Source organism: Macaca mulatta, chromosome 10, assembly GCF_049350105.2.
Source record: "Macaca mulatta isolate MMU2019108-1 chromosome 10, T2T-MMU8v2.0, whole genome shotgun sequence".
In the NCBI taxonomy this organism is placed as follows: Eukaryota; Metazoa; Chordata; class Mammalia; order Primates; family Cercopithecidae; genus Macaca; species Macaca mulatta.
In genome coordinates, this window is record NC_133415.1 from 103,148,656 (window position 1) to 103,172,887 (window position 24,232).

The 24,232-nt window shown below is 51.2% G+C and overlaps 1 protein-coding gene and 1 long non-coding RNA gene across 4 annotated transcripts in view; one reads left to right on the forward strand and one right to left on the reverse strand.

Moving 5' to 3' along the window:
• The window catches only part of PEDS1 (plasmanylethanolamine desaturase 1), a 294,224-nt gene that overhangs the window by 172,190 nt on the left and 97,802 nt on the right, over positions 1–24,232 (reverse strand). The gene's annotated exons all lie outside the window — the stretch shown is intronic.
• On the forward strand, positions 1,699–19,898 carry LOC107000366 (uncharacterized). Of its 3 annotated transcripts, XR_013400049.1 has the most exons (6): positions 1,699–2,189; positions 3,216–7,104; positions 7,411–7,633; positions 15,395–15,513; positions 15,647–15,959; positions 16,445–19,898. It is a non-coding gene; the product is annotated as an uncharacterized LOC107000366 (long non-coding RNA). The 3 variants fall into 3 exon arrangements; XR_013400048.1 differs by having other exon boundaries at positions 1,699–7,104; XR_003720167.2 differs by lacking the exons at positions 1,699–2,189; positions 3,216–7,104; positions 7,411–7,633 and adding an exon at positions 13,325–13,612.

Below are 24,232 nucleotides of genomic sequence, written 5' to 3' on the forward strand. Positions count from 1 at the left end.
ACAGTCCAGGGGCAGGGACAGTCTGGAGAGGTCAGGGCCAATGGGGGGGGGGCAGGAGGGCAGAAGGGCAGAACTCCCATCCTAGTTCCAGTCTCAGTGCTGTGACACACTCGCTGTGTGACTTGGGGCAAGTCACTTCACCTCTCTGAGCCTCCGTGTCCTCATCCATAAACACCACCTGGAAAGATATTCTCAGAACACAGTGAGATCATTCACTCATTCGTCCACTCATTTATTCCTTGGATTTTATTTTTTAGCGCTTCTTATATGCTAGGCCCCGGGCTGGGTGCTAGGGACACAGCAGTGACAAAAACCCCTGCCCTTGTAGGGCTGGTGGAAGAGGTAGTGTAAAGCAGTGAGTGGTTAAGAACACAGACATTGGAGCCAGGGTTAACTCCTGGCCCACTGCTTATTTGCTGTGTGGCTTTGGGTGAGACACTTTACCTTTTTGAGCCCTACCTATAAAATGCCACGTCATAGGATTGCTGAAAGGACAAATGAGTTAATATATGTAATGTGTTTAGCACACAGCCTGGTACACAGTAGGTGCTCAATTGTGCTTGAATGAGCAGAGATGTGCAATAAGCAAACAGAAGAGGGGTGAATGGATGAGACAGTGTCTGATAGTGGGAAGTACAAGTGGCCAGCTCTTAGCAACAAGTAGGCATTCAGTAGGTGCTCAATAAGTGTTTCTCCTCCTTTGGCTCCTTCCGAGTCCATCTTGGACCTTAGCCCATAGGGGACTTAAGGGCCTGAGGTTTGGAATCTGTGTGGAAGGTGGGAAGTCGTCTTTGCTGATTCAGAAACCCAGAGCTGAGCTTTGGGGTTGGGAAGGGCAGAGATGCCCCCAGCATCCCCCGCCCCTCATGCTCCCTGCACCCTGTCCCCAGCATCATGTGCAGCCTGGGTGGCTGCGACGAGCTGGGGCCTGCCCGACGGGTCCCCAGTAATGACACTCATTACACAGGTGTCTGGCAGCGGGGGGAGGAGAAGGCCCCAGGGGCCGCATTCACATGGCGCCCAGCCAGCCCACCCCGGGCCCTTCCTCATCCTTTATGAGTCTGGTGCCCAGGGCAGGCGGGCAGCCGGGGGAGAGGAGCTGGCGAAGGGCCAGCTGGCACCCAGTGAAAGGAGGGAAAGTTGAGAGGTCTGGGTGCCAAGCTCTGGAGTGGAGGCCAGGGGAGGTGGGCACGGGGGGCGTGTGTGTGTGTGCACGCATGTGTGTGTCAGTGTGTTTGGGGGGTGCAGTGAATGTGTCCAGGTCTATGCATCTCCCCTGGCCTGTGTGTGGAGATGAGAGGGTCTGTGTAGATGAAGCACTGATGGTCCCATGCCTGTTTCATTTGTTCTGTAACCTACACTGTGAGGTGGGTACCAGGCTGGGTCCAGCCTGGGCCTGGTGACGTCAGAGCCAGCCCCAGGGCAGCCCTAGACTCTGCCGTCTAAGAGCTCCAAATCCAGGGAGAAACAGACGCCAGGCAGAGGACTAGGACATCCCAGTGACATCCCAGTGAAGACTTTGATGGAGAAAAACAAGGCAGGGAGCTGAGATCAATGGGATGGGGTCAGAGGCTTCACTGGAAGGTGAGCTTGGCCGGAGGCCTGGAGGACGAGCCACCATGGCAAGATTGGCGGGAGGAATGGCAAGCGCAAAAGCCTGGAGTCAGGGCTCAACTTGGCCTGTGCGAAGCCGTGAGTGAGGAGGGAACTGGGGGCCGGGGCAGGTCTACAGCTCATGGCCAAAGTCAGGAGTGTGCATCTTCTGAACGCAGTGGGAAGCTTGGCATGCGGTAGGCACACAGATGGGGGCTCCGCTGGGGTGAATGGGTTTGATGAGAGCGGGGACCAGGCCCTCTGGGTGTGGGAACAATTGGCTTTCAGAGCTACAGAGAGGAACGTGGGCTGCTCAATTGTGTTTGAACCTTTTCTCCTGGGTTCAAACCCCTCCTGGATCCTGGAACCTGTTATTAAGCTGGCTGCACCCTGGGGCACTGGCCTTTATCCCCAGACAGGGCCCTGGCCCCCAAGACGCGGATGGACAGGAGATACTGGTGAACCCCATGCCTACCCCACCCCTGCCAGGCCCCTCGGCAGGGCCAAGTCTGCTTCTGAGAGCTGGAAGGAGATTGTGGAGCACTGAGTACCTCCGCTTTTACAGATGGGGAAACTGAGGCCCAGAGAAGGAATGGGTGTGTCCTGGGGTCTTGTGGCAGGGCACGGGGGGCGGCACCCAGAAAGCCTCCGTCACACTCCTATCTCTTCCTACTTCATCCCCGCCCACAGCAGGCTCCTCCCAGTATGGCTCTGGCAGGGTAGCAGCTGGTGTCTGGGCAGAGCTACAGGGAAGAGCTGGGTCTGGTTTGAGAAGCCTCTCTTAATTGGGTCCTGTAGGAAGAACTGTTAACACTGTGAGTTTCCCATCGCCGGAGGTGTGCAAATAGACCCGGATAACAGCCCTTCGTCTGCTTAGAGAATTACAGAGAGGTTCGGGTGGATGGGAGACCACTTCCCTTCTAGCTCTGTGATTCCACAGGAACCTCGGAGCAATCCTCAGCTCAAGCCTCAGTTTTCCTGACTGTAAAATTGTTTTTTGTAATTATCAGAGTGACCTCATTAAAAGGACAGCTTTGTTGATAAAATTCTCCTGCATTTATCCAGTCCACACTTGGCTCCCCAGTGCTAAGAGACAGCTCCAGCCCTCACCATGGCTTGTATATCCTGCAGTCCTGGTCCCCGGGGCCTTCCCTCCCACCAGCTGATTCTCCCCTTCCTCTCTCTGCTGCAACCACAGACTTCCTCTCTGTTGCTCCTCTCCTGCCTCAGGGCGTTTGCAGATGCTGTGAGCATTGGATGCCAGGTGGAGGGCTTTCCATAATTTCAGTTTCCCACCAGTCCTATCAGGTGAATAGGAGACCCATTTTACAGATGAGGAAACTGAGTCTCCGAGAGCTAAAGACACACAGCTTTTTGTGAATCCACAGGAGTCAGGATTTGAGCTCAGGCCATCTGGAATCTAACACCACTATCTTTTCTTCATTCCTTATGTGACTTGTCTTCATTTTCAAAACTTTGCTCAACAGTTGCCTTCTCTAGGAAGCCTTCCCTGACTACCCTCTTCATCCACCTCCCGTGACCTTCCTGAGTTTCACCGTTGCTGCACTGCTCACACTGCCTCTCAATTATCTCGCTCGCTCTCTTTTTTTTTTTCTCAACAGCTTTACTGGGGTGTAACAAACACATGATAAACCGCACATACTCCAGTGTTCGTGTGGCTGATCTGCTTTCTGTGGCCGTGCATTAGTTTGCGTTCTCTACAATTTTCTGTAAGTGGAATCCAGCAGTGTATTCTTTATTGGGCTTCTTTTCCTCAATATCATGATTTTGAGAGTTACCCGCATCCCTGTGACCATTCTCTTTTTTTTTTATGTATCTGCCCTGTCCCCCTCAGACTGTGAGTTCCATGGGGCAGAGACTTTGTCATATTTACCTCTACGTCCCCAGCACTCAGCACAGGGCTAGGCACACAGAAAGTCCCTAATAAGTGTTGACTGACTGGAAGGAGGATGAGGATGTGCCCAAATGGGGGAAGAGCGGGCGCACTGGCATGGCAGTGAGGAGCCCAAAGCCTGATTAAGACAAAACAGCTCCTGGAATCATCTGGAGGCCTCGCGGCCCTATCAGATAAGCATATCCACTCATCCCCGTGGCTGTCTCTGTGGAGCAAAGATCTGGATTGCACAAGGGCTGGGCCTGGGCTGAGGTGGCGCTAGTGGTCCCTTTATCTTGCGTGGGCATTCGGCTCCGTGTTCTAGAACTGCACAGCCCACGTACCCCGGCAGGCGGAGGCCTGAGCTCCGGCAGCGGGTGGGCAGGTGGGCGGCAGGAAGAAGTGGCCGCTCAGCCCTCCCCAAACCAGTCGGACTCCTTTGCAGAGATTTCTGCAGGCGCTTTGGGAGCTGGGTAAGGGAGAGTGGGAGGCAGGAGGAAAAAGCAGGAGGAGGGGAGGAATCATTTAATGAGCAAATATTATAGGGAATTTCCAGTTCATGTCCCATCAGGCTGGGCAGGAACACAGTGGGATTACTCAGGCAGTTTCCAGGTACCAGCCTCGACCTCGAAGGTTCAGTGTGGCTCAGATGCCTCTAGGTCTTCATCGCTGGCTAGAAACCCAACTAGCCAGGGTGAGAAAGTGGCTGTGAGCTACATCCTGAGACAAAGCCTGCGACCAAAGTCGAGTCTAATCATGTGCTTCCTGCATCAATATTTTCTGAGATGACCTTATTGCCCATTTCCCAGACAGAAAAACTGAGCCTGGGAGTTGTGGCATTGACTGAGGTCACACAGGGGTCAGTGGGGAGTAGGGAGAGCTTAAAAGCCAAGGGCCATTTTGGAGTGACTCCTTCAACAAGGGCCACATTCTTTTGATAAATACTTATTGAGCACCTACTGTGTGCCACACACTGTGCTCAGCTCTGCAGGTGAAAAAAAAATGGAGGCCGGTCGCGGTGGCTGACGCTGGTAATCCTAGCACTTTGGGAGGCCGAGGCGGGCAGATCACAAGGTCAGGAGATCGAGACCATCATGGCCAACATGGTGAAACCCCGTCTCTACTAAAATACAAAAAATTAGCTGGGAGTGGTGGCGGGCGCCTGTAGTCCCAGCTACTTGGGAGGCTGAGGCAGGAGAATAGCTTGAACCCGGGAGGCGGAGGTTGCAGTGAGCCGAGATCGCACCACTGCACTCCAGCCTGGTGACAGAGCAAGACTCCGTCTGAAGAAAAAAAAAATGGAGTCTTTGGGCAAAAATTGTGCATTGCATCTTATCTACAGATGAACACAATTTTTGAGGTCAGAGATGTTCTGTGGAAACAAGAAGTTTGGACCAGACTAGCATTTCCCAAATCTATTTTATCATTTATCCATTCTGAGGACACAGATCTGAGGGACACAGAGTCTCTGGGGTATTAATAGGAGTGACAAGGGGGAAAGTGTTCCATCATCCACTGGGTTTGGGAATTCCTGGGTGAACATTTGCCACAGGTGTTCTCAGTCCTAGATGCTCCAAAGAGCTCAATGAGCATCTAGGTGGTTAGTTCCTGTAAGTTACCCTCTGGGATACTAAGGGAGTTTGTTCACTGTTTTTCTGACTTCATGAGTCCTTGTTGGATGCTGCTTCCTCCAAGGAGCCTTCTCTGAATCCCCAGAAGGACCTGAGTCTCCTTCTGTGAAGGCACCTGCCTGGAGCTCCCTTTGACCTCCAGGGTTGTAGCTGTCTGTTTCCATCACTTGATTGTGAGCTTCTCAAGGGCAGGGACAGCTGTGATTCCCTTCTTGGTTCTGGTATAGAGAACAGAATGGGTGGATGGAGCATTTAATGGGTGAAAGGATGATGACTTGATGGATGGTCAAATGGATAATTTAATGGCTGGGTACATATATGGAGATAAGGGAACTGTTTTTGAATGGATAAAATGGATGAAGAAATAGATCAATGAAAGAATAGATGAATCAATGAATGAGATAATTAACAATTGAATTAATGGATTAGTGAACGCATGAATGATTAGTGGATAAATGGAGAGATGGATGATGGATGGTTGAATAAATAAACGAGTGCTGGATTTTAAATTGTGTGATGGATGGCGTGGGTGATTTCATGGTTGAATACTGTGAATTATTGATGGATGAATGAATAGATAAATATATAATTAAATGAATGAATTAATACATAAAATGATGGATGACTTAATAGATGGCTAGATGAATAAACAGATAAAGGGATAAATGGGTAGATGGATTGGTGATTCCACGAGTGAATGGATGGGTGTATGGATGGGCAAATGGTTGGATGGATAGATGAAAGAGTGGGTGGATGGATGAGTGGGTGGATGGATGAGTGAGTGGACAGATGAATGGGTAAATGGATGGATGAGTGGATGGGTGGGTGGGTGGATAGGAGAATGGATAGGTAGATAAATGAATGGATTGGTGGGTAGGAGGGTGGATAATAGAATAGATGGATGGGTAGGTGGATGGATGGATGGATGGATAGGAGAATGGATAGGTAGAAAAATGAATGGATTGGTGGATGGGAGGGTGGATAATAGAATAGATGGATGAGTAGGTGGATGGATGGATGGATAGATGGATGGATGGATGGATGGATAGATGGATGGATAGTTAGATTGATTGGTGAATGAATAGATGAATGGGTGGATGAGTGGATGGGGAAATAGGATGGAGGAGTGCATGGATGGGTGGATGAGAGAATGAATGGATGGATAGGTGAGTTGGATGGATATACAGGTGAATGCATGCTATGTCATAAGATTGGAACTGAGGTCAGAAGGCAGGAAAATTCCTGTCTTCCTCCTTGATGCAGCAGTATCAAGTTTTTGAAGTTTGAAAGCTTAGTGAAAGTTTTGAGTCATATCTCCAGAAAATTGCATATAGACACAAAATGCTAGCAACTTTATGGGAGTGGTGGTCATGGAGCCTAAGAGCCACCTACAGACCCTAGGTGAGGAGTCCCAGTGCAGTGTTATGCATTTCTTTTTACTCTCTGAGCCCTGATTCTGGAGAGGAACCCAGGCCCAGTGGAGTGAAGGCAGCTGAGATGGGGACAGTTTCCTAAAGGAGAAGAGACTTGTGTATTCATTCATTCATTGCACAACATTGCTGTGACCTTTCTGGATGCCTGGGAGAAGATACCTGGGAGAAGATAAAGGTGCCTCTCATAAATGGCAAGTGTTTGGAGCTTGAAGTCAGACAGATTGCATTTTTAATCTAATCTCTGATATGTACTAGCTGGGTGACCTTGGGCAACTTACTTCACCTCTGTGGGCCTTCTCTTCTTCATGTATAAAGTAGGGACAGCAATAATCCCTACCCTATTGGGTTGTGAATATGTAAACAGGTATGTAAAACATGTATCCCAGTGCTCAGTGCATAGTAAATGCTCAATAAATATCAGTTCTTATTTTTCTTCTTACATGACTACTGCTGTCTTGCATTGGGCCTATGCAAGATGCTGCTGAGCCTGAGATATCCAAGGCATCATCCTGGCCTTTTAAAGTGTCCACAGTCCATCAGGGAACACAGACAAGTAAGCAGAGGATTCCATTCACAGAGGGTTTTGGGGCTGAGATAGGGAATCCTAAGACCTCATGTTCAGGGTCATCTGATCCTCAGCATCCATTCCTATTAATATCTCTTTCTAGCAAGTGGCTGCAGAGACTGGAAGGCTACACGCTACATTTCCCAGCCTCCTTTGCAGCAGGGGGTCTGTACGCTCTGCAGGTCCTGCCAGGCAGATGCCTTCCTGTGAGAGTCAGAAAGTGGGGGCGGCCTTGTTTTTGCCTGGGCTCTCTTTCTGTTGGTGAGCATGGACATGGGATGGATTTTCTTGCAGCAAACTTGGCGTCTGGGTACCACTCTTGGGGAGTCTAGAGGTAGCGGTGGCGGTGGTGGCTTCCTTATCTCCAGATCGCTGGATGGTGCTGCAATGTGTTCTCAAAGTCTACAGCTCCTCTGTGGCCTCCTGATTCCCCACCATCCTGAGTGGCTGACAGCTCTCCTGAAGGTCCAGTTCTGCTGTGTGGTGCTGGTGCCTCTCCAGCCCTTCCAGCAATGTTGTGAGTGTTCAATTCCCTGTGTTGAATCCTTTCTGCTGAAAATGCCTGGAAGGAATGCTGTCTCTAAAATCCAAAACAAACACAAAATCTGGAAGGGTTTCTGGTTCCCATAACAGTAGTTTGACTTACACGTGGTGGGAAGCGGGGAACACTGTAGGACCTCAGCAGGTACCTAAACCAGACTTAGGGCATCAGGGAAGGTTTACGAAGCCTGTGACATGTAAACTGAGTCCTGAAGGGCATATATGGAGTAGTCAGACAAAGAGTTGAGTGGGAAGAACACACCAGGCAGAAGGAACAGCCTGTGCACGGCTGGGCACAGTGGCTCACACCTGTAATCCCAGCACTTTGTGGGGCCAAGGTGGGCAGGTCACCTGAGGTGGCGAGTTTGAGACCAGCCTGGCCAACATGGTGAAACCCCATCTCTACTAAAAGTAAAAAAATGAGCTGGGCTGTGGTGGTGCATGTCTGTAATCCCAGCTACTGGAGAGGCTGAGGCAGGAGAATTTCTTGAACCCGGGAGGTGGAGGTGGCAGTTAGCCAAGATCGTGCCATTGCACTCCAGCCTGGGCAACAGAGCGACACCCTATCTCAAAAAAAAAAAAAAAGGGACAACCTATGCAAAGACTCAGAGATCAGAAAAGACACCGTGGAGAAGTGGGTAGTTTGGGCTGACTGGGACGTACAAATTGCAAGGGAGAGGTCAGGGGCTTTAAGGCTTGCCAAGGTGCTACACTTCCTTTGCAAGTGACGGGGAGCTTCTGAGAGTAAACAGCAGAAAACAGTAGGTGTCTTTCAGACTCCTGCAGGAGTCTGAATCTGGGGAAGAGGAAGTATCATCGCGGGGAAAGCAGCGAGGCGGCAAGGAACTGCAGCCACCTGGGTGAGAGGTGATGAGACTGACCTGGCATGGCAGCCTCAGAGGAGAGGAGGGTGGATGGATTTGAGGGAGGTTGAGGACGAGACTCCCAGACTTTGGTGATCAATTGGGTTGGAGGCATGGCGGCGGGAGGCATTATGGATGATGCTCGTGTTTCTGGCTTTGGACACTGAAGAGTCGTGCAGCCTTCCAAAACAAGGGAGGCAGGCTGAGGGACAGTTTGGGGGAAGTTGCTGAACTTGCTTTGGGCACACTGATTTGGAGGATGCCTGGGGACCATCCAAGAGGAGGCATCTGGGAAGTGTACAGACATGTGGTCAGAGGCTGAGACAACAGATTGGATGTGGACAAGGGCCCACGACTTTGGAGAAAATGAGTGAAATATTCATTCAACTAACAGCACAGGGGAGCCTGAGACACACTCTTATCTGTTCATGTCTGAATACCTGGCAGTGGGCCAAGGGCCTGGTTGCTTGTTCAGTAAGCCAGGAGGAAGCGCTGGAGCAAGCCTTGGAGGGTGGGCTGGGTTCTACCAGAAGAGACGAGATGAGGGCCCAGTGGTCAAGTGCATGAGGCCTGGGTTTGAGTCCAGCCCCTCTGTGTGTTGATTGTAGGGACCTGGGCCAGATGTTTTCCCTACCTGAGCCTGTTTCCTCATCTGAAAATTGGTCATAAGGGACATGGTGAAGCTTCAAAGTTGTGCTTGTGGAAGCAGGTAGCTTGGAGCATGGAGCAGGGCTTTTGGGGGACAGCTTGGGACAGAAAGAGTCACCCACTTCCTGGTGTGGCAGAGCCGTGGGGGATGGGAAGACAGAAATTAGGATCCGCCTGAAAAACACATCCACAGCTGTGTCCCATGTGAGAAAGGAGACCTCGGTCCCCGCCCAGGCTCCCTTTCACCCCTCAGCCTGCTGGAGCTGGCGGGTGGGGGAAATCATCTCCATGGAGTGGAGGAGGGGACCAGATGACAGAAACCTTCCCCACGTCCCTTGGAGCTGCTGGAGCTGGGTCCTGGCCACCGTCCCAACCTGTAGCTCCTGACTGGGGGTCAGGCTGAGATTTGCTCCTTCTCTGCCTGCTCCATTTGGCTACATAGAACAGAGGCTGCAAACTGGAGGCCTCAGGGGCCCAATCTGGTCCCCAAGCCTGTGGGGCTTTCTTCAGCCCACACAGAGTTTTTAAAAAGAATGAAGCCAATATTTAAGAATCTGTGGATATGACACAAAAAGCTGTGTTTTGACTCCCTCTGGAAAATCAGGGCATGGAGCATCTGACCATATTGGGCCCCGTTCTCTAGGGACTACCATCAGCCAGAGCTGAGAGGTGACTGACTGTCTTTAAACAAGGCATGTACCCCAGTCCCCACCACTCCCTCTTGTCTCTCTGATGCTGAGGCCAAGGAATAGTAGCTATTTATCATCTTACACCAGCCCACTCTGTTCATTTTAAATTCCTGCCTGGTCCCTGGTGACACTGTTTTCAACCCCAGAGCCAGTCTCTTTTTCCTCTAAAACCACGAAGACTTTGGCCCTGGTTCTAGGCCTGAATCGGCTTCCTAAGATCCCTGATCTCTGAGCTCCTCAGGGTCATGGTTTACCTTTCCCTCTGCCCCACAAGGCCCAGCACACCCCCCCGGGGGACAATGATGAGCTGAGACTTGGCTGGTGTTGGGGGACCGGCTGGGCCTGTGGGAGGCAGACCCACATCTGCTCTGAGATGTGTCAGCTGGGCCTGGTCACACTCTCTGCGGCTCATCCCTGAGGCATGTGGAACCAGGCGCTGTTCTCGTGGCCCAGCCAGGGTGGTGGGCGGGGCCAGGCCCAGGACATGGTGTATGTCAAGGCCACGCACAACAGGCCTGATGTTCCAGCCGCAAACACGTTGGTTGGAAAGAGGAAAGGAGGAGGGAGAGGCAGAGCTGCTGTAACAGAAAGTACCCAAAATACAGAGGCAGAAAGAGCCGAACTCACACTCTAAGTTGCTGTGTGACCTCGGGCAAATCGCCTCACCTCTCTGAGCCTCTAGCTTAAGATGGAACCGAGGACAGACCCCAGCTTGCAGCCTTGTGGGCATATTCAGTGGTATAGTGGCTGATGTGGGGCCTAATGCCTAGAGGGGCAGCCTGGAATGGAGACAAAAATCACAGACTTTGGGGCCAGATGAGGTTGCCACTTGTGAGCTGGGTGACCCTGGGCAGGTCACTTCTCCATCTGTATCCCCAGAGAAGGTCCTCACCAAGTTATTCTGCCAAAAAAAAAAAAAAAAAAAGAATCCATTCACTGAACAAATATTTATTGGGCAATTCCTGTGGGTCAGGCGCTGGGGACATGGCAGGACATAGGACGGTCAAAGGTCTCTGCCCCCATGGAGTTCACACTTGTGGAGAGAGCAGGCAATACACAAGATAAATAAGTTGCATATTGCATTTGAGAAGATCCGTGCTAGGGAGAGAAATGAAGCAGGAAAAGGAGATGGGATTTCAATGGGCGGGGCAGGGACAGCCTGGTGAGCAGGTGACAGCTGACAGTGATCTGTAGGAGATGAGGGAGGGAGCTGCGGGGAGGGGAGAGTGTTCTAGGCAGTGGGAACGATGCACAGGCCCTGAGTGGGGGCTGTGGCTGCTGCGTTTGGGGTGTAGCAAAGAGGCCAGTGTGTGGAGCAGAGTGAGTGAGGAGAGAGACCAGGAGGACATGAGGGCCAAGAGGCTGTTGGGGGCAGATCCTGCAGGACCACGTGGGCTGTATAAGGACTTTGGCTTTTTCTCTGCAGGAGATGGGAGTCATGGAGTGTTCTGAGCATAGGAGGGATGTGGTCTGACTTCAGTTTTCATGGATCCCTCTGGCTGGGGGTGGAGAATGGGCTGGAGGGGCCAGGACAGAGGCAGGGGGGATAGTGGGGAGGTGATGGCAATAGTCCACCCTCTGTTTAGTGATCCTGGTCCTTCCCTGCTCTAAAGCCTTCCTGACTTCCCATCGCCTCTGGACAAAGCTCAAACTCCTTGGCATGACGTTCAAGGCCCCCTTACCTGACTCTACCTGCTCCCCGCCCCGGCTCCTCACTCTCCACCGCATCCCAACCAGATATCCTCCTTCCCTGCTCCACATGCTGTCCACCTTTGCTTGTGCTGTTTCCTCTGCCAGGAATGTCCTTCCTGTCCCCCTTTGTGACCCAGCTCATGTGAGGCTTAGTCCCACCAAGTTAGGAGATAGAAAAGCAAGGAATAGAGGAAAGCCCGTTCCTGGAGAGTATCAGGGAGGGCCAGGTTTTGGCTCCCCTCTTCTTCCTGGAATTCATCCTCCAGGGCCTCCGCAGCTGAGGGCAGGCTCAGGAGCTGGGAGTGGGGCAAGTCACACACCCTCTCTGGGCCTTGGCTTTTCTGCTGTGTAAAATGGGGAGGATCCTGGAGCTCCTCATGGTGGTTCTGTGCACTCAAGGGCTGTGGCAACTGTGGAATAACAGCATCCTGGGGAAGACATAACTGTACTTCCTTGCCCAGCCATGCCAGGCCAGCTCAGGTTGGCCCTGAGCTGATGCTAGGGGTAGCTTGGGGGAGGGGTGCCCTCTGAAACCCTGAGCATCTCCCGTTCAGCCACCCCTGAGTGACCTGAGCACCCAGGCAGCCTGGTTTCAAATCCCAGCTCTGCCACTTCGTAGCTGTGTGATCTGGGCAAGTAATGGAACCCAGCTGGGCCTTGGTTTCTCACCTGTGACATGGAAAGAGTAAGAGTGCTCTCCTCCTGGGGAGCTCAGAGAAGCCGGTGCGCTCCTGTAAATACCATGCTCAGTGCGAGGCAGAAGCGGCTTATCAAGACCAGCTAGCATTATTATTATCATCACCACTGTCATTTCCTGGCTTTGTGGCCTCAGGCATCACTTGCTTCCCTGTGCCTCAGTTTCCTCCCCTGTGAGATGGGGTAACAGTCCCACCTTCAAAGAGTTGCCATGAGGATTGAGCCTGACGCATGTAGGCACTCTTTGATTTTTGTTTGTTTGTTTGTTTGTTTGTTTATTTGAGACAGGGTCTCGCTCTGTTGCCCAGGCTGGAGTGTGGTGGCAAGATGGCTCACTGCAACCTCTGCCTCCCAGGTTCAAGCGATTCTCCCACCTCAGCCTTCCAGGTAGCTGGGACTACAGGCGTGCACCACCACACCCAGCTAATTTTTGTATTTTCAGTAGAGACGGAGTTTCACCATGTTGGCCAGGCTGGTCTCAAACTCCTGACCTCAAGTGATCTACCCGCCTCGGCCTCCCAAAGTGCTGGGATTATAGGTGTGAGCCACCGTGCCTGGCCTCACTGTAATTTCTTAAGAAAAACATTTCAAATGCAGAATTTATTTGATTCACTACCATAAGTCATCACTGATGTTTGAACAGTCCCTGTGAAATCCTTTGTTGTTCCTCTAGTCAAACAAATGCTTATTTGGTTTAATCTGACTTAACAAACTAATAAGATGAGGAAGAAAATTCCAGGCCTCGGGGCATTCGCTGCAGCCCAACCGGGCACCAAGAGACACATGTCCTTCTAATGAAGAGTGGAGGAAGATCAACACGATCCTTATTTATACTTCAAGTCATTATGACTGTGCAGCTGGGTGACCTTGGGCAAGTCCCTTCCCTTCTCAGACCCTCAGTCTCTTCTTTCCTGAAATAAGTGTGATAGCTTCCTACCTGCCCTGTCTAGCTCAAAGGATTATGGTCTGGCTCCAGGACATCACGGCTATCATTTATGAAGTCCCTCCTGTATGCAAAGTCCCTCTCCTTGACCACCCTGCCTCTTTCCAGGAGGGAACTGCTTGTTTTCAGGACAGGACAGTGAGCCTAGGGAGGTGGCAGAGGATGCTGCCCAGGGAGAGGAGGAAGTGGGGGGCTGGGGCTGGCTGGGCTGACGCAGCTGTGATGTCAGAGACCGGCCACAGGCAGCCGGCCCGGTGCTAACTGTGCGCTCTCTGCTGGTCTGGCCTGGCGCCTGCCCCCTCCTCCCCCGCCACCCCCCTTAACCCCTTCCCGGCCTCCTCTTCCCAGACGGCCATCCCCCAGGCCCAGCCTTGCCCACAAGATTCCCAGATTTCACAACTGGGGCTGGCGCTGAATCATGTACAGTAAGTCCGGGGAGAGAAACTCCCGGCTGCCTGGCGTCCCCAGGACAGGACGGCTGCCAAGCCTTCCCTCCCTCCCAGGGGCCCACCGGCAGCCAGGGATCATCCCCTCTGGGCCCCTGACCAGCTAGGGGGTGATGGGCGGGACACACAACCTCTCTTGGCTGTGCCAGGGATCGAGGGACTGTGCGGTTTCCAGGGAACCTTCAGGCTCTGGAGGGATGGGGACAGGCCAGGGTGGTGGGAGGGGGGTCGAAGTGGCCTTTTATTCAACCACAGCCTGCCACCAAATCACTGGTGACCTGGAGCAGTCCCTAACTGTAACTCTAAGTTACAGTTTCCTTATCTGGAAAGTGGGGATAATCACAGCCCTGACCTCACAGGTCGCTGGAAGGACTCTGAGGCGATCTGGGTATGGTGCTTACCGCAGGAAGCGCCCAATAAATATTATTATTATTGTTGTGATGTGGAGCTGCTCATGACACGCTTTAAGACGCTGGAGAAATCATCCAGTTCTTTGGATGACGTCTCCCCTGAAACACCCACCCCTCCCGCTGTGATACAAATTACATCTTATCTTTCCAAAACTTCTTCAGTACATCAGCAAACATTTATTGAGCACCACTGTGTTCCGTGCCTGCTACCAGGTCCTGGAGACACAGCAGTGAACAAAAACAGAAAGACATTTAAAAGCCCTCTGTTCTCGTGGAGCCTGTATTCTAGCTGAGGAGAACAGACATGTGAGGTCATTTCAGTGAGCGAGCAGGGCTCCAAAGGAAATAAAGCAGAAGGTGAGATGGAGAGAGCCTGGGAGGTCCCCTCTGAGGGGGTGACATTTGAAAAGAAGCCCCAACAAAGAGGAGAAGCCCACATGCAAAGGCAGGGGGTGGGAAATGGTGCTCCCGGCAGAGGGAACTGCAGGTGCTAGGGCCAGGCTGTAGGATCCTCTCGCTGAAGGCTCAGCAAGGGCAGTGGCTGGAGCAGAGGGAGTGAGTGAGGGGTGGGAGGTGAGCTTAGCGGCGCCTCCACCCTGGAGCAGCTCTCCTAATGCCAGGCTCTTCCTGAAAGTGGCCACCTGGTGCCTGACTTGTACCTGTGGGGGCAGCTACCTGACAAGGGCCCGGCTTCTTCCCACCTGGGGTCCCAAGGCCCTGGAGCTGCCCACTCACGGTAAAAAGCCTCATTCCCAGGAACCCCACGGAGGGCCAGGCTCCCCGGCCCCTGCCCTGTGCTCAGGCTGCCCCTGGGACTCCCCCGTCCCTCCTGGAGGGTGTGAGCCCTCCCTGCCTCTCAGTGGCTTGGAGTGTGGGCATCTGCATCTCGGAGTCTCAGTGTGCCCACCTGTGAGATGGGCACCATGTTGCCTCAGGGAGGAAGTAAAAGGAGGAAGGGAGCTCTGACCTTAGTATCTGTCCCCTGAACCCTGGAAGAAGGAAAACATCTGGGACTCACCGGGGACCAGGCTGTGCGTTCACAGCTGGATGCAGAGATCAGGCGTGTGTATGTGCGTGTGTGCATGTGTGTGCGTGTGTGTGTGTGCACGTCTGGTGTGGCGGAAACTGGGTGGCATCAAGACCCAGGAGCCACAAGAGCGAGGAAGAGGGAAGGGGTGGGCTTCTGGGGACAGGGGGCAGTCAGAGCCTGGTTCTGGGGCCCAAGTGGAGATTGGGGCAGGGGGAACAAGAGGCCCTCCCTCCCAGGGTCCCAGTGGCCACCAGGGATCATTTCCTGGGATGTTTTAAAAATAATTTATTTCTAGAAAAGTCTTTCATCATTTTCCTTCAGGTCACGGAGGCTGAGATGGCTGACGGCACAGGTGGCTGTGGGCTGATGTGTCACTTTTGACCTCAAACTGAGGCAGCAGGGGGACAAAGTGGCCGCGAGGCACAGTATCTGGCATATGTGTGAGAAACAGCCACAGTGCCCGGGGGTGGGGCCAGGGTCTGAACGTGTCTCCCAAAGGTCATGTGGGCCTTTAAGAGGTGGTTGGGTCCTGCAGATTCTGCCCTTATGAATGGATTCGTGTCATTATTGCAGGAGTGGCTTCATGATGGAGAGAGTGGATTTGTCACGAAAGTGAGTTCAGCCATTCCTTGCTGTCTCACATGCCACCTCTTGACATGGGATGCCCCCGCCATGGGATGCCCTCGCCATGGGATGCCCTCGCCATGGGATGACAGCAAGAAGGCCCTTGCTTGAGTGAGCCCCTCCATCTTTGGCTCTCCGGCCTCCAGGACTGTTAGAAATACATCTCTGTTCTTTGTAAATTACCCAGGCTGTGGTACTCTGTTATGGCAACACAAAACAGACTCAAGACACCACTACGTGGATGAAGAAACAGGCCCAAGAGGTGAGGAGTGTTGTCCAGGTCTTCCGGTCAGAGGAGCGGCAGGATGGGATTTGAACCCTAGGACTGTGTGGCTTGTGACCACTCCTAGCTTCAGCCTTGCCTGGTGCTGGGGGGCTGGAGGCCAGGATGATGGTCAGATGTTTGGGCACACTGGGCCCTACCCACTTGGAAAGAGGCTGGCCTGGGGTTGAATCAGAACCAGAAGTGACTCAGGCTAGGACCCCTCTGCACCCTCCCTCAGGCCGCGGGTAATTACCTGCCCAGGTTAATATCGCCCACTTTCCGCCACCTTTCATCAAGGCTCCTGGAGCTGCCAGGCAGTAATTAACCCTTACAGCACCCCTCTGAAGTCAGCACTGAGGCAGACATGTGATGAAACCTGTTTTTTACGAGTAGGTAAACTGAGGCAGAACCCATTGCAGCCTGGGAGCCTGTTGTTTCCCCGTGACTCAGCAGCTCAATCAGTCGCTGCTTTCTTCCCACAGGAAGCACCAGCTGGCCCAGATGCTTCTCATCTTTAGAGCTGAGCTGCAGGCTGGAGACCTGGAAGGCCCTCGCAGCACCTGCTCTCACCCTCTCCCCTCACGAAAGCACAGGAACTTGGGTTTGGAGCCTATGAAAAGGGCTGGAATCTGACTCTGCTCTGTGACCCTGGGCAAGTCACTGCCCCTCTCTGGGCTTCAGTTTCCTCCTTGGTAACACAGAATGATTATACCTACCCCTTGGGTTTGTTGACCTGAATCTACCTCTGAGTCATTGCCTTTCCTTCTTGCTGCAGCCACACTGGCCCCTTGATGGTTCCTTGAACACAACAAGCCCTTGCCCACCTCAGGGCCTTTGCACGTGCAGTGCCAGATGCCTGGAATGCCCTTCCTTCCCATCTCCCCATGGCCGGTTCATTCTCGTCTTTCTTGGCTCAAATGTTACCTCCCCAACCTAGATAGCACCCCTGCCACCTCTTCAGCCTGTCTTACTCTTCCTCAAGCACTTCTGGAGGTATCTTGCTATTTATCTTGTTTGTATCTTTTTCAGCTCCATGAGGGCAGGACATCTTGTCTGTTTCATTCACAATGTGTTCCCAGAGCTCAGCACAGTGTCAGGCACACACTAGGTGCTTAAGAAACAACTGCTTCCTCTACCTCTTCCCCTGCCAGCCCCAAGTTCAGCTAACTGGCTGTGTGACCCTGGGGATTGCTTTTCACCTCTCTGGTCCCTTATTCTCCCTTGTGGACAAAGGACGGCCTGGGCATGAGTTTCTTCAAGGACTCAGGTAGCAATAAAATTCCTGGGACCCCAGCTTCATTATCTCCCCAGGCAATGAGGTAGAGAGCAAGAAGGCAGGTGAGCAAGGACCAGCCTCCGCCACGCAGACACCCTCTTTCCGGCTTCTCTGTCCTCCCACTTTGCCCTGGGTTTGTGGACTTACTCTGGGCAGATCTCCATGACCAGCCACCCCCTCCCTTGGCATGTCTGTCAGCACCCTTGGGGGAAAGAATTTGGAAAGGGGAGGGAGAAAAAGAAAGCAGGGTGCGAGAGGATGGTTCCCACACCTGTGTAAATAATTTGTCATCTTAAAATGCTCAAGTATGCTCACCTTTAATGCCTGGTTCTTGGGCTTGTTTTCCTTGGCAAGGCCCCCACAGGAGTGGAATTTCGGCCGAAGGGAGCCCAATTGTCATCTTCTAAGCATGTTCCCAGGCCGGGGGCCGGGGAGGGCTCTGACTGATGCTCCATTTCCGTCCCCAGAAGTGCTGGAACGTTCCTGGGATCTAGGGAGCAGCCTCCAGTCCTGGAAGCTGTCCCAGATTTCTGGAATGTTGGAATTCAAACGGCCTCCTGCCCATTTTCCGGAGGAGGAACATGAGACCCAGAGAGGGGAAGGAGTTGGCCTGAGGTCATACGATGTGCAGAGGCGAGCTAGAGTTTGCCGGGAGAAGGTGCGGGTGTGTGGACAAGTCAGCATCTATCTCCCATTTTCAGGTAACAGCACCTCCACTTCCTACTGAACAACCTTCTCTTCCCTCTTCTCAGTCCACGAGGAGGGGGGTGCCCAGAGGCCTCTGTCTCCAGGGGTGGACATGTGACCAGGTCTTGCTCTAGTGATTGGTCCAGGGATGAGCACATGACTGAGCCTGCCCAATGAAACTTGATCCTGGGACTTTAGAGCTGGCCATGATTTGTGAAGGAGATGCCATTTTTCCATTGGATGGACAGTGAGCAAGTGAACGCTTAGAGCAAAAAGAGAACAAAACAAGGGAAAAGCCTGCCTGGGAGGAAGCAGCACAGAGCTGGACAGGCTTTGAACTCCTAGATCCCACTGTACCTGAAATTAGGCGCCTTCAACTTTCCAGTTATGTGAGCCACTGCCTTTCTCATTTTTGGCTGAAAACAGTTGGGACTGGCTTTCTGTCCCTTCCATACAGAAGGTGCTGACTGACCCCTGCCCCATGGGAGAAGAGACTCCAGGCAGAGGAAATAGTGTGTATAGACACCCCAAAGCAAATGCCAAGTGGGGCACTCATGTGCCAAGGAGAAGGAGGAGGAGGCACCTGGGAGCTGAACTTAAGAGTTAGTCAGGTGGTCAAGGTGGGAGAAGAGGGTATCTTTAGCCGAGGAAACAACCAATGCAAAAGCTTGGAGGGGTGACTAGTTAGTGAAGATCAACTATGTGCTGAGCTCGTGTTGGGTGGCAAGGGACACAGACGAAAAGGGCACAGTGGAATCCAGCTACTCCTCACCTGCCCCAACACAGTGCAGGCTTGTCTGCTTTTGGAGCCAAACCTGGACACCTCCGTGTCCTTCCCCTGGCAGAGTGCTGCCCGCGCTGTCTCAGACTCTCCAGCATCTCCTGGTTTGGTGATGTGCATCATGGGGAACACACAAGATTATTTTATAGGCTGCACAGACAAAGCGTAAAATCACCTCGGGTCACATAGCGAGTTATTCTCCCTGCAAATTCTTTACAGTCTTTCCTTTATATCCAGGGGTTTATATCTTTCCTTTATTTCCTTTCCTTATATCCTTTTTTTTTTTTTTTTTTTTTTTTTTGAGACGGAGTCTCGCTCTGTCGCCCAGGCTGGAGTGAGTGGCGCCATCTCGGCTCACTGCAAGCTCCGCCTCCCGGGTTGCCGCCATTCTCCTGCCTCAGCCTCCCGAGTAGCTGGGACTACAGGCGCCCACAACCGCGCCCGGCTAATTTTTTGTATTTTTAGTAGAGACGGGGTTTCACCATGGTCTCGATCTCCTGACCTTGTGATCCGCCCGCCTCGGCCTCCCAAAGTGCTGGGATTACAGGCGTGAGCCACCGCGCCCGGCCCTATCCAGGAGAGTCTTTGTTTGGTGCTAACCTGCCTCTAAGACCAAATACTTGCTAATCTCCCTTTGTGAAAAAGAGAGCAGATCTCAGGCTCATTCATGTATCTAGCTAGACTTTTCAAAATGTCCTATAGAGCTGCAGCACATATGAACGAAGCGTTCAGCTTGTCCCAGGCCTGTAATCGGCACCCCAGTGAGCAGACTGGACATCCCCACCCCCAGAGAGAGCTGCCCTCTCTCCCCTCCACTCAAGTTCCCTCTAGGGATGCCGCGATCCCAACTTGTATCACCACAGATGAGTTTCACGTTTTTGAATTTTACATCTTATATGTTTTCTGTTTCTATACAAGTTTGCCTTTTCTAGAATTCCATATAAGTGGAATTCTATAATGTGTTATCTCAATTTGAGTCTGTTTTTTTTTTTTTTCCTGCTCAGCATGACACTTTTGAGATGCATATATGCTGTTGTGTGTATCCGTAGATGGTTCTTCTTTATTGCAGAATAGTGTTCCAGGGTATGGATGTACCAAAGCTTGTTCATCCATTCACCAGCTGAGGGATATTTGGACTGCTTCCAGTTTTTAGCCATTATAAATAAAGCCATTAGGCACATTTGCAAACAGGTTTTTATGTGAACCTAAATTTTTGTTTATCTTGGGTAAATTTCTAGGAGTGGAATTGCTGGGCCAGGCGGCCAAGTGTATGTTTCACTTTTTCAGAAACCGCTGAGCTGTTTTCCAAGGTGTCTGTACCATTTTTCATCCCTACCAGGAATGTATGAAAGTGTCAGTTGCTTCGTATTCTCACCAACACTTGGTGTTGTTAGGTTTTTTTGTGTGTATGTGTGTTTTACTTTTAGTCATTCAAATAGGTGATAATAGTATCTCCTTGTGGTGTTAGTTTGCATTTCCCTAATGACTAATGATGTTGAACATCTTTGTATGTGTTTCTTTGCCATCTGTATATTTTCTTTGGTGTAGTATCTGCTCAAACTTTATGTCCATTAAAAAAAAAAAACCAATTGTTTTCTTCTTAATAGATTTAGAGAGTTCTTTATATATATTCTGGATACTAGTCAAGCCTTTGTCAAATATGTGATTTGCAAATATTTTCTCCTGTTCTGTGGCTTGTCTTTTTATTCTTTCAATAGGTAGACTTTAATAACATGGTTTTGTTTTCTTTGTAAGCATTTTTTCTGGTTATCTTTGATTTGTGGCATGTATTCTTCGGTTTTTCAATTCTAGTGATAACACTAAATGTTTTCTTTTAAAATGAATTTATTTAAGTAAAAAAGTCAGTAAATTTGAAGAAACACATTAAATACAGAAGAGTAGAAGTGGAGAGTAGACAGCATAAAAATTGTGAAGACAGTTTCCAATTTGCATAACCAAAGTGCGGGCAGCTCCGATTTGTTCATCAACAAATCCTGATGGAGCCCCCACTGTCCACCAGGCTCTGAGCCAGGTGCTGGGGACACAGCACCAAACGAGACAGTTGTTTCTGCTCTTTTAATGCTGGCTTTTCTCCAGTGAGTCTCTCTTCATCTTTCAAAAGCCAATTTGAATGACCCTTCCTTCGTCCAGACCTTCCCTGGAATGTTTGTCACACTCTACTGCAACTTTCTATTTCTGTCTCTCCCAGGCAAGGGGCACGTCGGGCAGCCTCTGGTAGGGTTGCAGAGAGCTTGGTGCATAGATACTTCAATAAATAGCCTCTCACAGAGTACAAGCTATGATGAGGTGCTGAAGACCAGTCGCTGATTCCATTGGTTGAAACCAGCCAGGTCTACCCTGATGAAGGGGCCTGAGGACCCTCCCTCCTGCAATCTGGCTGACCCCATGCAAACCAAGGTCTCTCCCCTTGGCCTCCCCTCCCACAGATAAAGACACCAAGAGAAAAAGCCTCCCGAACCCACTGCCTTCAGCCTCTGCTATGTGCTTCCCATCCAGTGCCCATGGATGCCTTTCCTGCAAGGCTCAGTATTCACACAAACACTTCCCAGGCATCTTTGCTCTGACCTGCCCCAGGCCCACGACCTTCACCTCGGCCTCTTACCACCCTTCCCCTGTTTCTCCACTCCAGCACACCAGCCACCATTTGCCCCTCCAACATGCCTAGCTCATTCCCACACCTGGGCTTTTGTACTAGCTCTTCCCTCGTTCATTGCCTTCTCTGGCTCTCCACGTTCAGTTCTGAACTTCACTGACCCTCCTCAGAGGCCCTCTAGGCTATGCTACCAAAGCCCTCTGTCCTTTTTTTTTTTTGAGACAGGGTCTCACTCTGTCACCCAGGCTGGAGTGCGGTGGTATAATCATAGTTCACTGCAGCCTCCATCCCCCAGGCTCAAGTGACCCTCCTGCCTCAGCCTCCTGAATAGCTGAGACTACAGGTGTGTGCCACCACGCCCAGCTATTTTTTTTTTTTTAAGTAGGGATAAGGTCTCAGTATGTGGCTCAGGCTGGTCTCAAAATTCTGAGCTCAAACAATCCTCCCACCTCGGCCCTCCGAGTGCTGGGATTACAGGAGTGAGTCACTGTGCTCAGACACCCCATGTATTTTTGATCCCTTCATTCTGTTTCTTTCCTTTGTAGCATGGAATGCTCTCATTTCTGAGTTTATTTTTGTGTTTGTTTCTCGTCTGTGTCCCCTGCTGGAGTGGCAGTTCCATGAGCGATTTGAGTCTATTCTTCTCTCCATCTCCCCAGTGCCCAGCACAGTGATCAGCACACAGTCGGTACTCAATCAGAATTTGTTGAATCAATGAGAGAATGAATGAATGGGGTCATGAGCTCTCCCTTCTCCAGATGCACTCACGGCAAAGTTGAACCCATCTATCTGCCCATGAGTCAGGCTAGTTATCCTGTGGGCCCCTCCTGGGTGGGTACTGAGGGCTGCCTACTGGGTCCAGCCAGGCCTGTGTCTTGTCAGTTGCCCAGGCTAAGGGACTTTCCACTGTCCTTGGAGTTGGCCTGTGGAAAGTTGTTCTCAGGACCTCGTGAGCCCGGGGCCATGGATGGGGCTAGAGGTAGCTGCAAGGTACAGGGACCCCGGCATGAAATTCCATCAGTTAACACTGTAAGTGAGGCTTTCCAGCTCCCTTTTGTCCTCCCTGTGATGCCAAGGGGAGGGAGAAACACCTTGTGGGGCTTGTGTATCTTGAACACCTTCCTACCACCTGCTTTTTCTTCAGAAGAAACAGAGCAGATCTCAAGTACAAGCTGTCATCAGCAATAGTAGCTGGTTTTGTTTCACTTTTTTGTATATTTCACCAATTGTCTTCCATTTGCAGCAAGTGCCTTAGATTGGGAGCCTAGGAGCAGATCCCTAACAGAATAATATGAAGGCAAGTAGTCTATTTGGGAGATGCCTCCAGAAAGCACTGGTAGGGAAGTGAGATCAGGGAGGAAGGGCTGCCAATCTCAAGAGTGCTACCAAGTCAGTAACCACTTAGGCAACTGGGCTCGGTCCTGCTGTGGCATGCTGGGAGCCCATGTAGTAATGGAGTTAGCCCCCCTAGGGGAGGGGATCCGGTGGCCAGGGAACTGGGGAAGGGACAGGACGACTCAGGTCGTGCCTGTCATTGGTTGACAGCAGCCGCTTGGAGTGTTAGTTCCCAGCACATCCAGCCTGCCCCATGAGCAAAGCTCACAGGTGAAGGGGGCAGGTGCTGTCTGTGTTCACCAGAGAAAAGGGAGAGGGGGTATGGCCAGGACACAGACAACAAAGGCCTCACAGTCAACACTGGTTCCTCATTTCCTTTAAAATTAAATTTTAGCAAGCATTTAAAAAGCGAATTGATGGGAAGAGTAGGTAATACCGGCAGGTGAAATGTGAACATGGCAAAATGCTGCTAGTTTTCAAGGCATCCAAAGCCCTTAATAGGCAAACAGGTGTTCTTCATGACCCACAAGAATGGCGTGTTTTGGGCGGTAACAACATTCCCCCTTTCCTCCCAGCATGCCAGACTCATGCCCACTCCTAAGACTGCCCAGGACCCCTGGGAGTCCTGGAAATGGACCATGAGGCTTGGAGGCAGAAGCTCTGTGTGACTTGGGGCTTGCCCCTTAACATCTCTGGGCCTGTCTGTTAAAAGGGGATGTTCTCAAGTCACGTAAAAGAGTAAATGTGCAAAAACAGTCAAAGCAATGCTGAAAGAAGAACTAAGAGAGAGGACTTGTTCATTCAGACATTAGAATATATGACAAAGGCATAGGAAATAAAACAGTTTGGTATTGGCATATAAGTGGACAAATACATTATGGGAATAGAAGAGCATCCAGGAATTAACCTGGTTATCACCTGTACTACCTGCACTCATGGATGTGAAAGGATTTAGGAAAGGCAAGGCATTGGCGGGCATAGGATTCTCTGGATTATGTGTGGGCTGATGAAGAAGCTTCCAACAGACTCCCCACCTGCAGCCCCTCCCCTATAACCTACCAGGCATGGCACCAGGGACACTCATTCTCATGAGCTGCACTTACCCCTGCTCTGCTCTGGAAATATCAGAGCCTCCCACGCAAGATGCATTAGATCACAGTTGTCACCATTCCTCCTTTTGCAATTCTCTTTGATGCTTCTGATTAACCCAAGAAGAAAGTCTCAGGTGGGCGCGGCTGGACTTGAACACCTCTCCCACGTTTGCTTGTCTCCCTTTATGAGGCAGAGCAGACCTTAAGCTCAGAGGCTTTACCAGGCAACAGAATGCAGCTAGGATTTGGTAATGTTCTTTTGTGATTGTTGTTTTAAGGTTACTTTCTATTTATAGAAATGAAAAGTTGTTTCCTCTTTCTGATAGTAACACAAATTTTCCTTTAAAAATAATTTTTTCTGATCCATATTACAATGAGAATGAACCTCCAAAACATGATGCTAACTGAAAAAAGCCAGACACAGAGGTCTTTTTATTTGGTGAGACAGGCTCTTGCTCTGTTGCCCAGGCTGGAGTGCAGTGGTGT